This window comes from Pinus tabuliformis, chromosome Q (assembly GCF_031772625.1).
Source record: "Pinus tabuliformis cultivar Carrire ecotype Pingquan chromosome Q, CPIR1, whole genome shotgun sequence".
In the NCBI taxonomy this organism is placed as follows: domain Eukaryota; kingdom Viridiplantae; phylum Streptophyta; class Pinopsida; order Pinales; family Pinaceae; genus Pinus; species Pinus tabuliformis.
The window spans coordinates 1,328,630,081-1,328,643,136 of NC_142296.1; the positions used below are offsets into that span (position 1 = coordinate 1,328,630,081).

Consider the following 13,056-nt stretch of genomic DNA (forward strand, 5'->3'; position numbering starts at 1 on the left):
TTGTTTTCTTTTGCCTGTTTCTTTTCTCGCAACTGATTCTTATACAATACCTTTTCATTGAATATTACATCTCTGCTCCTAATGATTTTGTGATTTTCATAATCATATAAGCGATAACCAAAATCATTAACACCATATCCAATAAAGGTACATTTCTTTGACTTTGCCTCAAGCTTTGTTCTATTTTCTTTATCAATATGGACAAAGGCCTTGTTAGTGCCTAAATCTACCTTAGGTTGAAAGAAGGAAAAATTCAGGGTAACCACAAACCACGCTCAATTTGGTAGCTAGCCCTACTAGAACAGGAGAGGGCTCTCTCCAGGTCACACTCAGTTAAAATAGACAATAGGGTCTGAGATGACTCAAAAAGAATGTTGATTTTAGGCTAGTAAAAAGATATGAAAAGATAATTTATTGAATGACTGAACTTTCTAGGCTATATGGGACAAAAGGCAACCTGAGATGGGAAATTAAATCAAAGACACAGAGTATTTCGTGAGGCAAGATAGGCAGGAGGTTTAGCAGTTAAACTGAAATAATATGTAGTGGAAAGACAGTTGAGAAAGCTGAAAAGGGCATATACATGAATCCTTCTCAGACAGAGGAAAACACACAAAGTATGAATGCTTTACAAGGCAGAGCATAAAAATGGATTCTACCTTTCCTACTTAAGAGCATTCAACTGGAAATGATTCTGAATGAAATGTAAAACATAACAAGGCACATATGAAACTGAAAGAGGAAACATCTGCTAAACTTCATACCACATGAATCTCATGAATCAGAGCTGCATCATTTATTAAATTCCTAGCCAAGCTGTACAATGAAACACTGAGTTTTTTCTCCACACCGTTTCCCAGAAACTCCAACCCCTTACAAATGATTTTCAATACCATAAATAAACTCAGAAGTGGGAAAACGAATCGATGAAGATAGGGAGTCGTTTAATCATCATTAACGAACTGAAACTGAAGAGACAACCATTTGTCCAAGGAGCAGCGTTACATTTTAATTCCTATGATGACCAATTAAAAAGGCAAAACTGTAGCATGGGTCCCATGAAATCGTGGCTGAAGACAAACTAAGCAACCCGCTTCCTATTTTTCTGCATCTGCTCTTGGTGTGTGTCATCTACATAGGAATTTCCCTCAGAGATCAGTTTCTCAGCCCTCCCCATTAACTATGTTATATGTGAGTCCTTCTCCCTTGATGCCGAGTGTATCCAACTCATTTAAAATATTCTCAACACGTTCATAACTCTCTTTAGCAGGATTCATGTCTTTCAAAGCGTATGATTATGTGCTCTTTATTCCTCATGAGCAAAGTATTGGTTTACAAGAGCAGCCTTCGCGTGCCTGATATGGAGATGACCACGTGGCTCAGGAGAAACACGCATCCATACGTTTTAAATTTGAGCGTTCGGTCTTTAACCATTCGCTTTCTTTTTGTTGTTTGCATAGACACTAATTCTTAATAAAAATAACTTTGACCAAAGATTTTGCCTTTTAATGCCCAGCATGTCATCCACTGCTTGAATCATCTTTGGTTTGAGCTTCTCAAATTTATCAATCTGATATCCACTTAAAACTTCCTTGTAATGTTGAATATCCGGAACATCACCAACTGGCAAGTGGTACTCCTTTTGCACCTTCGCAAACTCTTCCTCCAAATTCTCAATGAGACGTTGTTGTGCCTTAGCTTTGCCCAACATAGCAGGCATCTCTTTCTTCAAATGACTGATAATATACGCATGAATCTTGGCTGCTCGAGCGCGCTTGACAAATTCATTTATACGACGATCACATGCTTTCCTAGGAATGTCTTTCAAATCAACTAAAAGATCCTCCTGCTCTTTCTCGAAAAGCTCTTTCCCCATTGAACCTAAAGCAGCCTCATTTATAGGTTTGTCATTGAATGAACCAATGTACACCCTTGTAACTTCAGGAGTACTCAATACTTTCCCTAGGGACCACATCAAAGCTCCATATACCCTCGTTAGGTGCTGTGTATCAACTTGATCAGCTTTATTTGAGGACCACTCTTATCTTGTCATCATGGCCACGAAGAGATCCAATAACACGCTTAAACTCATCACTGATATCCAGTTTGTAAGGATCAAAAACAGAAGAATAAGATCACACTTTGCTGCAAACCACGAAGTCACACTAGTGAAGTCATAGCTGCGTTGAGTTCTCTGCTTTTCTCCAGCAAGAACTCCTGGTGTCTCTACAAAGGTAAAATAATCCAAAAGAGGAAGTGGCATTTGTGAACACTCAAATTTTGAGAGAAATGCAGAGCCGAATCTGGTCAGTGCACTAAAGGGCTTATCTGCTTGCGCTGCAATTGTATTACCAGGTATACTTCTTCCATCGGGACCTGACATGACAACAATAAAGCGATCTGTAGTAGGTTCTGGTCCAACATGAGAACCTGGATAACCAGTTCCTAGTAAATGCTTGATGAATGTAGTCTTCCCTGTAGAATATTGACCCAACAGCATGACCATCGGTTTTGTATCGAAGTCACTATCCGTCATTGTAGGTGAGCCAAAATCATCGTATCTATAAGTGACTTCCAATGGCTTCAATTTCTCTCGATAAAGCCTCTTCGGACCATCAATTATTGTTGTTACTGGAGTCATGGGTATCTTCTTTGAGTTTTTTGATGTAAACCAATAAACTGCTTGTGCCTGCCATCTATTCCTGTTAGCAGTTCATCCAATCCTTCCATGACTGGGGTGCTAATATTCTCTAGTTCTGCATTCTTCAAAATATCATCTCATTTCCAGTTTGACAAAGAGAGATTATCTGCATTGCCAAGACAAACTCTTTGAAGCTAAGAAAGCCCTGACGTTTTGAATCTGCTACAGCCCAAACCTGTTTGAGTTTAGGCCTTGACAACTGAGAAAAGGAGAAGAATTAAACTGCATCATTTCCAGTAATGCGGCCATCTCCATACCACAGGATGTTGGCATGATTATGGTTGCAGTAACATGCTTTAGGCCTGTTATCCCTGGCAAACTCGCACATTTGGAACAATTCTTAGCAGTTTCAGGCTTTTAAGAGTATGCGCTACGCAGGAGACCCAATGCGCCACACCTCCTGGATGCGCCGCGCCCATATAATTTTACACTGGATGGTCGCGCCCAGTGCACTGCGCCATTCACCCTATGCGCTGCGACTCCTTCCAGCTCATAGTTTCGGCATTCAAATATGAAATTCACTCTTCCACAGCTTGACTCGGCTTTCCAACGATCTCTTGGCGTACTAATAATGTTTCAAACAATGAAAAACATGACTATAAATCAGAGCAAATTGCGTGAAAGATATCCTTAGCTTGCCAGCACTCTTAAATCACGAAACTCTTCAAATATTCCGGGTCTCTTTTGCTCGTTCCTGAAATTTCTTGAACCATCGATCTAGTATATCAGTAGGCACTACCAATTTATTACTGTCCATGGTACAAAATGACTGCATGAAATTGAATAGATTTTCCCCAACCTTCATTGCTAGTTGTTCTATGCGTTGTTGGTGGCCGACATTAAGAACAGGAATAGCATTCAGGTCTTCAATGGATACACCAATCTTTGTTGTAAGTGGAACAGAATCAGAAGTGAGCTGCATCTGACCCCCTGGCTCTGGCCAGCATAGAGAAAGGACAGCTGAAGGACAAGCACGATATACTGCACCACAGTACTTAAACTCGGAACCTGGAGCCTGAACATATACAGCCAGAACTTTGTCTGGTGGCAAAGAGAACTCATTCAAAAGAAAAATGCACATCTCCTTTATTTGATCATATGCTTCACCCACAAAAGTATTCATATCCAAGATCCAATGCAAGGAATCTATCTGAGTGAGACATGACAAATCCATTGGAAAGCTCCGGTTTGGAAAAACCATTCCGAACATGTTTGTTTTTTCTAATCTTCCCTTTGATTCAAATATCCACTTCAATCATGGATCTGAATGTCCACTCCGATCACTGATTCAAATGCCCACTTCAATCTCTGAGCGCGCACCCCCATATTTTTTGGCATTTTTGCAGGGATGTTGGCGTTGAACTTTAGCAAAGGAGGCCCAGAGTCTGCAAGTGAAGAACTTCATGGTGGAAAGATACATCTTATTACAAAAACTGAATTCGACAATTTCTTATTCAAAACAGAGTTTTGAACAAGAAATGTCCTCAAGCATATTTAATGATGAAACATTTTGAATTGAAAACTTATTGAAATCCTCCTCATGGCCTGCGAGTATTATTTAATGTTTCTAAAGACCAAACCATAGACTTAAAATTTAAAATGACTCTTTTCTGGACCAAAATAGCATCTATGACTGCAAATGACGTGAACTGAACTTTGATGAACTTTGAGAAATTTTTGACCAACCCAGCAGGTACAAACATGAGGGAAACAAGTGAAGAGACCCTTCCGTCAGATAATGGCATGCCCCTAGCGAAATGCAACTGGGTGAATTGAGCGAGACACCTAAAATGAAATGTAGAAAGAGTTTTGATCTCTGATGGAGGACTGACAAGACCGACGCTAATAGGCCTCACAACCAAAAGGCTTTTAAAAAAAGTGGTTTACCTTTTTACCTGTCCATGCTTCCTTCGGAACACCACCATCCAAGGAACTTGAAGGCCCTCTATTTATTAGATAAACAACAGTATCTACAGCATCTGCCCAAAACTGTAAAGGCAATCCTGCATGCAATCTCATGCACCTTGCACGCTCCATGATTTTTCTGTTCATCCTTTCTGACACACCATTTTCTTGTGGTGTTCTTGGAACTGTCTTCTCTCTATGAATTCCATGCTCTGAACAGTACCTATCAAACTCTTTACTACAATATTCACCTCCATTGTTTGATCTTAAACACTTCAATTTCTTTCCTGTCTCAATCTCAACCAAAGCTTTCCATTTCTTGAAAGTATCAAATACATCAGATTTATTCTTAATACAATAAATCCAAGTTTTTCTAGTTGCATCATCAATAAAAGTAACATAATAATGAGAGCCACCAAGAGATGATACCTGAGTAGGTCCCCATACATCTGTATGCACAAGCTCTAATTTTTCATTCTTCTTTTCTTTCCCAACTCTGAGAAATCTGACTCTCTTCTGTTTTCCATAAATGCAATTCTCACAGAAGTCCAAATCAACATTCTTCAAACCTGGCAACAAATTCCTTGAGTGAAGAATCTTCATTCCCTTTTCACTCATGTGTCCGAGCCTATGATGCCATAATGCTGCATCTGCTCCTTTGGAAGTTAAAGCATTAACAAAGTTATAAATACCATTGCATAAATACAATGTACCAACCTTTTCACCTTTTGCTATTACCAAGGATCCTTTGGTGACCTTCCAAGATTTATCTGTGAAAGTTGTCACACAACCTTCACCGCCTAACTGCCCTGTTGAAACTAGATTTTTCTTTAGATCTGGAACATGCCTTACCTCCTTTAGTAGCCATTGGTTTCCATTCTGCTGTTTTACAAGAACCTTACCCATTCCAACAATTTTACAGGGTTTATCATCACCCAAACGAACTTGTCCAAAATCTCCTTGAACATAGTCATGAAAGTATTTCTTATCAGGTGTGGCATGGAATGAGGCCCCTGAATCTACCACCCACGAATCAATAATATTTTCGAAAGAAAGAATCAAAGCATCTTATAACACCTCACCTGTCACATTTGCTTCATGATTGTTTTCTTGCTATGAATCTCCTTCTTTTCCCTTCCGAGATCTACATTCTTTCTTTAGGTGTCCTTTCTTTCCGCATTTCCAGCATACTATCCCCGATCTGGACTTGGATCTGCCATTCCTTGATTTACTGCAATATCCTGAGCTCTTTCCTCTTTCCATTTTTCTTCCCCTAGACTCTGCACTCAAAGCATTTCCCGATGTCTCACCGAAGCTTTTCCATCGCATTTCCTCGCTAAGGATAGCACCGACAACATCATCAAACTTTAAAGTACTAGATCCAGACACAGAGTTACTAATGGCCATTACTAAACCATTCCAACTTTCTGGCAATGAGCACAAGAATAACAGAGCTCTAACTTCATCATCAAAATTTACCCCTACAGAACATAACTGACTTGTAACAGTATTAAAATCATTTAAATGATTTGCAACAGATCCACCTTCCGACATCTTCATATTAAATAACCGTTTCATAAGAAATACCTTGTTTGAGGCCGAGGGTTTTTCATATAGTTTCTCCAACGTCTTAATCAAACCCTCTGTCATTGTTTCCTTCGAAATGTTGAAGGTGATCGATGCTGCAAGGCACAACCGTATTGTTCTAAGTGCCTTTCTATCGAGAAGGTTCCATTCTTCATCTTTCATACCCGTCGGCATCTTTGCTTTTCCACCCAATGGTAAGTATAGATCTTTCTGATACAGATAATCTTCCATCTGCATCTTCCACACTGAGAAGTTTTGGCCGTTAAATTTCTCGACCCTAAACTTACCATATTCCGCCATTGCTCCCACTCGAACGAGGAATCCTTCTTTCCTACGAGTTTATCAGCCAAATAGACCTTCGGCTCTGATACCAGTTGTTAGAAAATTATATATTATGAAGCAATGGAACACATAAAATATTGCAGAAATATAAACACAGAAAACGCATAAAACAAGATAGACATAGATATACGTGGTTCACCCAGTTTGGGCTACGTCCACCCCGAACAACCAGTCCTTCCTTTCTATTATCCAGCAAAATGAAGAGACACAACTTACATTAGATCCGCTGTAATATCCTCTGTTTTCTCTCACAGTCTCACCTCTCTGTTTCTCACTCACAGAATACACATCTATTACACAGCCTCAAATACAATGCCCTCATACAAAGAGAGGGGTTGCCTTCTAGGGCAAAAAACCCTAAACTAAACATAAGTTCTACCATCAGATCATCTGCCTAATGAACGGCCCAGATTGACTAGAAATTACTATACTTTTACAAGGCAATTTTACATCTGTTTTTAGCTTCGGGGGTGCTACCCTTGAGCACCCACCGGGGGACCGCTAGCCCCTGGACCCCCGTTGGGGGGGATAAGTCCCCCCCGCACCCCCCTGCGTGGAGGAGTGTACAAACTTCCTGGGGTATACATCTAGCTGAAACAAAGACCTTTGAACAATCATGCTCCACACACAACAAGCTCGGCATCTCTCATAACCTTACTGAAAAAGGCTATGGGCTGGTCATGGGAATCTTCATTCTTTTGTAATAGGATAGCAAAAAGGGTTTTTTGTGAGGCAAAAGAAAAGATACTGAATGGTTTAGTATAATCAGGGTTGGCCAAGGTGGGAGCTTCAGAGATAGATTTCTTGATCTAATCAAATGCATGCTTGGAAGAGCCAGTCCATTTAACTTCATGATCCTTTCGGAGCATGTCAGTTATATCTTTTACAATCTCTGCATAATTCAGGATGAATCTCCTTAAAAAATTAATCTTACACAGAAAATCTTGAATTTCTTTCTTATTTCTAGGTAAAGTCAATGTTTCAATGGTAGACACATGCTTGGGATCAATTGCCACTCCTTCCTTTGAGATTATATGGCTTAATAGTTTGCTTTCTTTGATAGCAAAGAAAGACATTTTAGGGTTCAATGATATCCCAAATTTCCTACACTTGTCAAAAGCCTTGTTCAAGTGCTTTAGATGTTTCTGATCAGATTTAGAAAAAACAGTAATGTCATCAAGATAAATAACTACAAATTTGTTTACCTGACCCATGAAAGCTACATCCATAGCTCTCTAAAATGTTTCTCCAGCATTTGATAAGCCAAATGGCATTCTAGCGTACATAAATGTACCCTAGGGTGTAGTGAAGGTTGTCTTTTCCCTATCTGCTGGATCAACATTCACCTGATTATAACCTGAAAAACCATCAAGCATAGAAAGTCTTTGTGCTCTTGAAACCGTTTGAAGTGACTGATCCATCTTAGGGAAAGGGTAATTATCCTTTAATGATTCTTTGTTCAAATTTCTAAAGTCCACACAAAGCCTGATTTCTCCATTCTTTTCCCCATCTGGAACTAAATTTGCAACCCAATTAGAATATCTAAGAGGGAGAATGATTTGGGCATCTAGCATTTTCTTAATTTCCCTTTCTACAGTTGGTAGAAGGGCTAGATTAATCCTCCTAAGTTTTTGTTGATAGGGGGAAAATTCTAGCTTGAGAGGGATCTTATGCTGTATTAAAGAAGTATCATAAGTTTTTAGATCAGCATAGGTCTAAGAAAAAACATCCTTATAATTTTGAAGTAACTTAAGATATTGAGTTTTAATCTCAAGGTCTAGATATGCACAAATTCTGATGCTTTTGACATCATCATTTGTTCCAATGTTAATTTCTTCTATGTCCTCTTCTGAAGAAATGGACTGTGTATTTCAGAGAACATCATTTTGATCAAACAATTTTTCTAAAGGTATCAAGCCTTTGGGAATAAAATTCTTAGACAATTGAATAATATTATGATCAACAATTTTTGAACTAAAATCTGAAGTATCATTTTCACTTGTATTTTCATTTATTTCGGATCTATCTTCATCAATTTGTACAAGAGAAAATTGATCTACAAGGTGTAGAAAATATTTCAAGTGTTCATCATCTTCAAATATCTGCCAGTGTTTCAAATTGTTTAGGATAGATGGTCGATACTTGACTTGTATTTAGTCTAATCAGGAATTTTAAATGAACTAGCAGAAACAGCTAAGGCATCTGCATGAATATTCTAATCTCTTGGAATATAAGTCAAATTAAAGGCATCAAAGAAGTTTTCAACTAAATCCCATACTTCATTTCGGTAAGACCTAAGTCTAGGATGTTTAGTCTGGCAAATACTTCTCACTTGTTTGACAATAAGCTCTGAATCAGTAAAAACACTTAAGTTTTGAACCTTTAAGCTTTTGGCTAATTGCAATCCTAAAAGGAAAGCTTCATATTCAACCACATTATTTGTAACTTTGAAGTCAAGCTTACATTATTGGGTAATATTTTCTTTTTCTGGTGATATTAAAACTACTCCAGCTCCTACTCCATCTTTTGTACATGAGCCATCAAAGAATAGTTTCCATATATCAGTTTTATTTGGTACTGGAATTTCAATTACATATTCAATTTTAACTTGAGTTTCATGCACTTGGTTTGAAGAGAGTTGAAAGAAACCAAAATCTTGGTCAATTGCATAAATGGGATGGTTCCTTGGCTGGTCTGTTTTACAAACAGCATGCACAAATCTCACCTCCCTATATGATCTTAGTTGTTCTCTCCCATAAACTGGAATAGTAGCATAAGACATATCCATCTAAAGAATTCCCCCTAATTTGGCACAAAAAGATCTTGAAAGGAGCATTCCAAATTTGGGAGGGATATTAGTGACAACTATATCAAGTACTACACTTTCCATTGGAATTTGGGCAAGGGTGACTACTAAATCCTTTGTCAATCCTAAGAAAGGCACCCTTTTAGAATCAAAGGTGTATAAGTCATGATAGGATCAAGTTATGTCAAGTTTCAAATGATCCACGATAGTTTTTGGCATGAGGTTATGTGATGCTCCAGAATGAAGCATACAATTATACAACATGGAATCATTTGTTTTAAGAGTTACATAGAAAGGAGGCATTATTTCATCTATCATATATGAGATTGGGCCAAAAACAACTGCTGGTTTTTCATCTTGCACACTAATGATATCACCTTCAGCATCAACCGAGGTATTTTGTATCCATTTAGAGACTTGATTTTTATAAACAGGGTTTTTAGAAAGTTCTGAAAGAGGAATTGGGATTTTAACTCTTTCTAACTCTTTTTCAACAATAAAAGTAGTCAATGCATTTTTTTCATTTTGAGGAATATCAGTTGGCTATTCTAATGGTCAAATAAAAGTCATTTGAGTTTGAGTAGCTTTGGCATGAGGTTGAATTACTGGAGTTTCTTTAGGAGGTCTTCCAGGGCTAGGCCTAGGCCAAATGTCATATCTTTTTTTCAACTCCGCAATTAAAAATTCAGAGAAGGCATGGTATTTAGAAACTTGTGAAGATTCTTGACCTTCTTGAACCTGATTTTGTTGTGTAAGAGGAATAATAATTGTTTGATCAAAGGAAGTATCCATATTATTTATATCTTCAGTGATGGTCATAGTATTATCATCAGGTTGCTGATCATCTATCAACAAAGGAGTGGGAACTTGTTGATCATTACTAGGTCTTTGAAGAATTCGTAATGGTGGATTTCTTTGATATTGACCTTGATTTTGATTTTGGGGTCTGGAAACTGTTTGTTGAGTTGTCCTAGGTTGAGTCTCAATCTTGGAAATTCTATTAGATAGATTTCTAAGAAGAGAAGTTATTTCATCTATTTTAGAATCTTCAGTTTTAGTCTTAGAGGAACTAGAAGCCTCTGGTGTCGATTTGAGTTTTCTTTGGGCCTTTTACTCTTTATATTTCAAAGTAGTTGAAGTAGCCCTGTTTTCTTCTACCTCAATAGAATTTGTTTGCATATCTTCAAGAGTTTTTGAAGTTCTCTCTCTCAACATAATAGTAAAATCATCATCAAAGGCTTTAAAAAATCTAGACTTTGTTGCTGCTACAGGGGGTTTACAATCAGGGGGCATTTTATGATAAATCTTACTGAATATTTTGATAAATTCTGATACAGGTTCACCAAAATTTCTTTTAAGTTCATCAAACTCAGTAAGAAAGTAAAGAGGATCTTTTTTCACACCCCATTGGTTTTTAAATATAGTTGTAAGTTCTTCCCAATTTCTAATGGTATTTGCAGGTAACTGCCTAAACCAAATTCTTACATTTCCTTCAAGTGACTGTACAAACAACCTCATGTAAACATTTTCTCGTTCAATATTCATGTTATCTACAAAGTCTAAAAAGGCTTGAAGATGGTCTTCAGCAGAAGGACCGATCTCTCCATTATACCTGGGAAGGTATTTCAAGTATCCAGTTGGGAATGCATCGAGATTAGGAGGTAAGACTAAAGTTGCATATCTAGCCTATACAATAGGTTGGAAAGCCATAGTGGGAGGTGGTGTATGAGGTGTTTGTGTGGATGTAGAAGTTGAAGAAGATGAAGAAGATGTTGAAGAAGGTGATTGAGGGGTTGAAGAACTAGTTGGAGGTGAAGAAGGAGGGGATCTCCTGAGTGATTTCAAAGGAGTCCTAAGAACTAACTTTTGGACCTGTGGATGAATACCTTCCTTTGTTTCAAAGAGTGGATTTGAATACACAAAGAAGGTCTCTTCAGGTTGTTCAGAAGTAGAAGCTTCAGGTTGTCCAAAAGTGGGAGGAAATGAATAAGTGGTAGGGGATATGAAATCTATTGGTTTATATTCTGGTAAATTAACACCCAAGTCAAATTCAGTTTTAGGAGATCCTAGTGGTAGTGAGGGTTTTGGATGAGTTTCAAATGAATGAATGAGGAATGCTGATTTAAAATCAACTCCTCTCCTCAAGAGTTTAGCAACCCTAGGTGATAGGTGAGAGTAATCTGGACTGGATGGAATGTTACTATAAGGATCAAATGATGGTAAATCTTCAGAATGCAAGATTGAATAAGAAGAAGAAGAAAAGGGTTGATGTTCCATTTTAAAACTGGCTTTTCTCAGATTTTTTTCAGGATCTGACAAAGGATCAACTAGGTTACCCTCTGAACGAGATCTGGTGTGCTTAAAAGGTGCCAGTTTGAGAGAGTGGAGTCGCCAGGTGAAGGATTTTAACCTTTATAGACCTTTAATCACCTTAAAGGAATAGAATATATATCATTTCCCTAGGAAAACTTAATGAAATTCAAGATCCCTGGCAGCGGTGCCAGTTTGATGTTGTACCTCTAAGATAATAGTGGTCAACTATTATGCCAGAGCATCTAAGATAAATGTTTTGGGGGGTTTTGTTTTGATTTGGGAGACCAATGAATGAAACAGATATAGAACTAATATGCCTAACCCTTTGAATAATATCAATATCTCAGCAAAGGGTTGCTATAAAATTTCACACAGTGATGAAGCTTGAATAGTGGTGAGTAGAAAACAAAAAATAATATGACTATAACAATTCTCAGATAGATAATTACATAATCATAAGTATGAAAACCTCTGACCAATGTTCAAAAGGTTCAAAATAATATGCTTATGCTTACAACAAGTTGTTGGTGATTTATTTATTTAGAGGGAATTAATTAAATAGGTCGTCCATTAATCCATTCTCTTCAATGATTATCACTTCAGAAATCTTAAAGGAATAAATTGAGACACAATTATTCCTACCTAGTTATCTCTGTAAAGTCATAAGAATATGAAGAAAAACATAATGAGTAATACTGGAAAAACTTACATGAAACACAAACTGTGAAAAACAGAATTCAGAATCCTTTGCTTCGTATTGAGGTTCCAGAAAAGTCAAGTACATCAAATGTCTAGAAATGCTTCATCAAGGGTGCAACCCATGATAACTCATGAAGAGAGTTATTTATACAACAGTAGGACGAAAAATATCCTAAACTACTTTTACAAAAATAGATTATTTACACAATCAAAAATAAAATTGTCTAATGATCTGGCACTGCTTTAGTGCTATGCTGTTTGATGACTATCATTGAAAAAGTTGAAAAGTGGTTGAAGCTAGCTGAATGTTCCTTCAAAAGATGAATGTTGTTCAATTATCCTTGATTAAATAAATATGTTAATTCTTCCCAGCATTTCTTATCTAGGATAGAAATTCTTGTTAACCTCTGTAGATTTCATCCATCTCGGTGTATTTAGTAAAAGTGGGCTTTGCCAAAATATATGCTTGACTTCATCCAGGATGAAGAAAGAATCCCTGCATGTTTTTATTATGAGAGTTGTATCGCTGATCCTCTGTTCTAACAGTCAAGGCTTTGCATAGTTGTTTTCTTCTATGTTCCTTGTGTAATGGTCTTCTTCTTTGAATATAGGCTTTTCAACAAGTTTCTTGTTGAGTATTAGAATAAACAGACTCTATGATTGATATCAGAGTTGTTTATCCAATGCTCAAGTCTTCGGTTGA

At 37.4% G+C, this 13,056-nt stretch overlaps 3 pseudogenes; all 3 read right to left on the bottom strand.

Moving 5' to 3' along the window:
• Positions 1-1,426: 1,426 nt before the first annotated feature.
• On the bottom strand, positions 1,427-1,975 carry LOC149224746 (EH domain-containing protein 1 pseudogene; annotated as a pseudogene).
• Positions 1,976-2,026: 51 nt separating this feature from the next.
• Positions 2,027-2,692, bottom strand: LOC149224747 (EH domain-containing protein 1 pseudogene; annotated as a pseudogene).
• Positions 2,693-3,348: 656 nt separating this feature from the next.
• LOC149224748 (uncharacterized) lies at positions 3,349-4,143 on the bottom strand (annotated as a pseudogene).
• Positions 4,144-13,056: the final 8,913 nt, after the last annotated feature.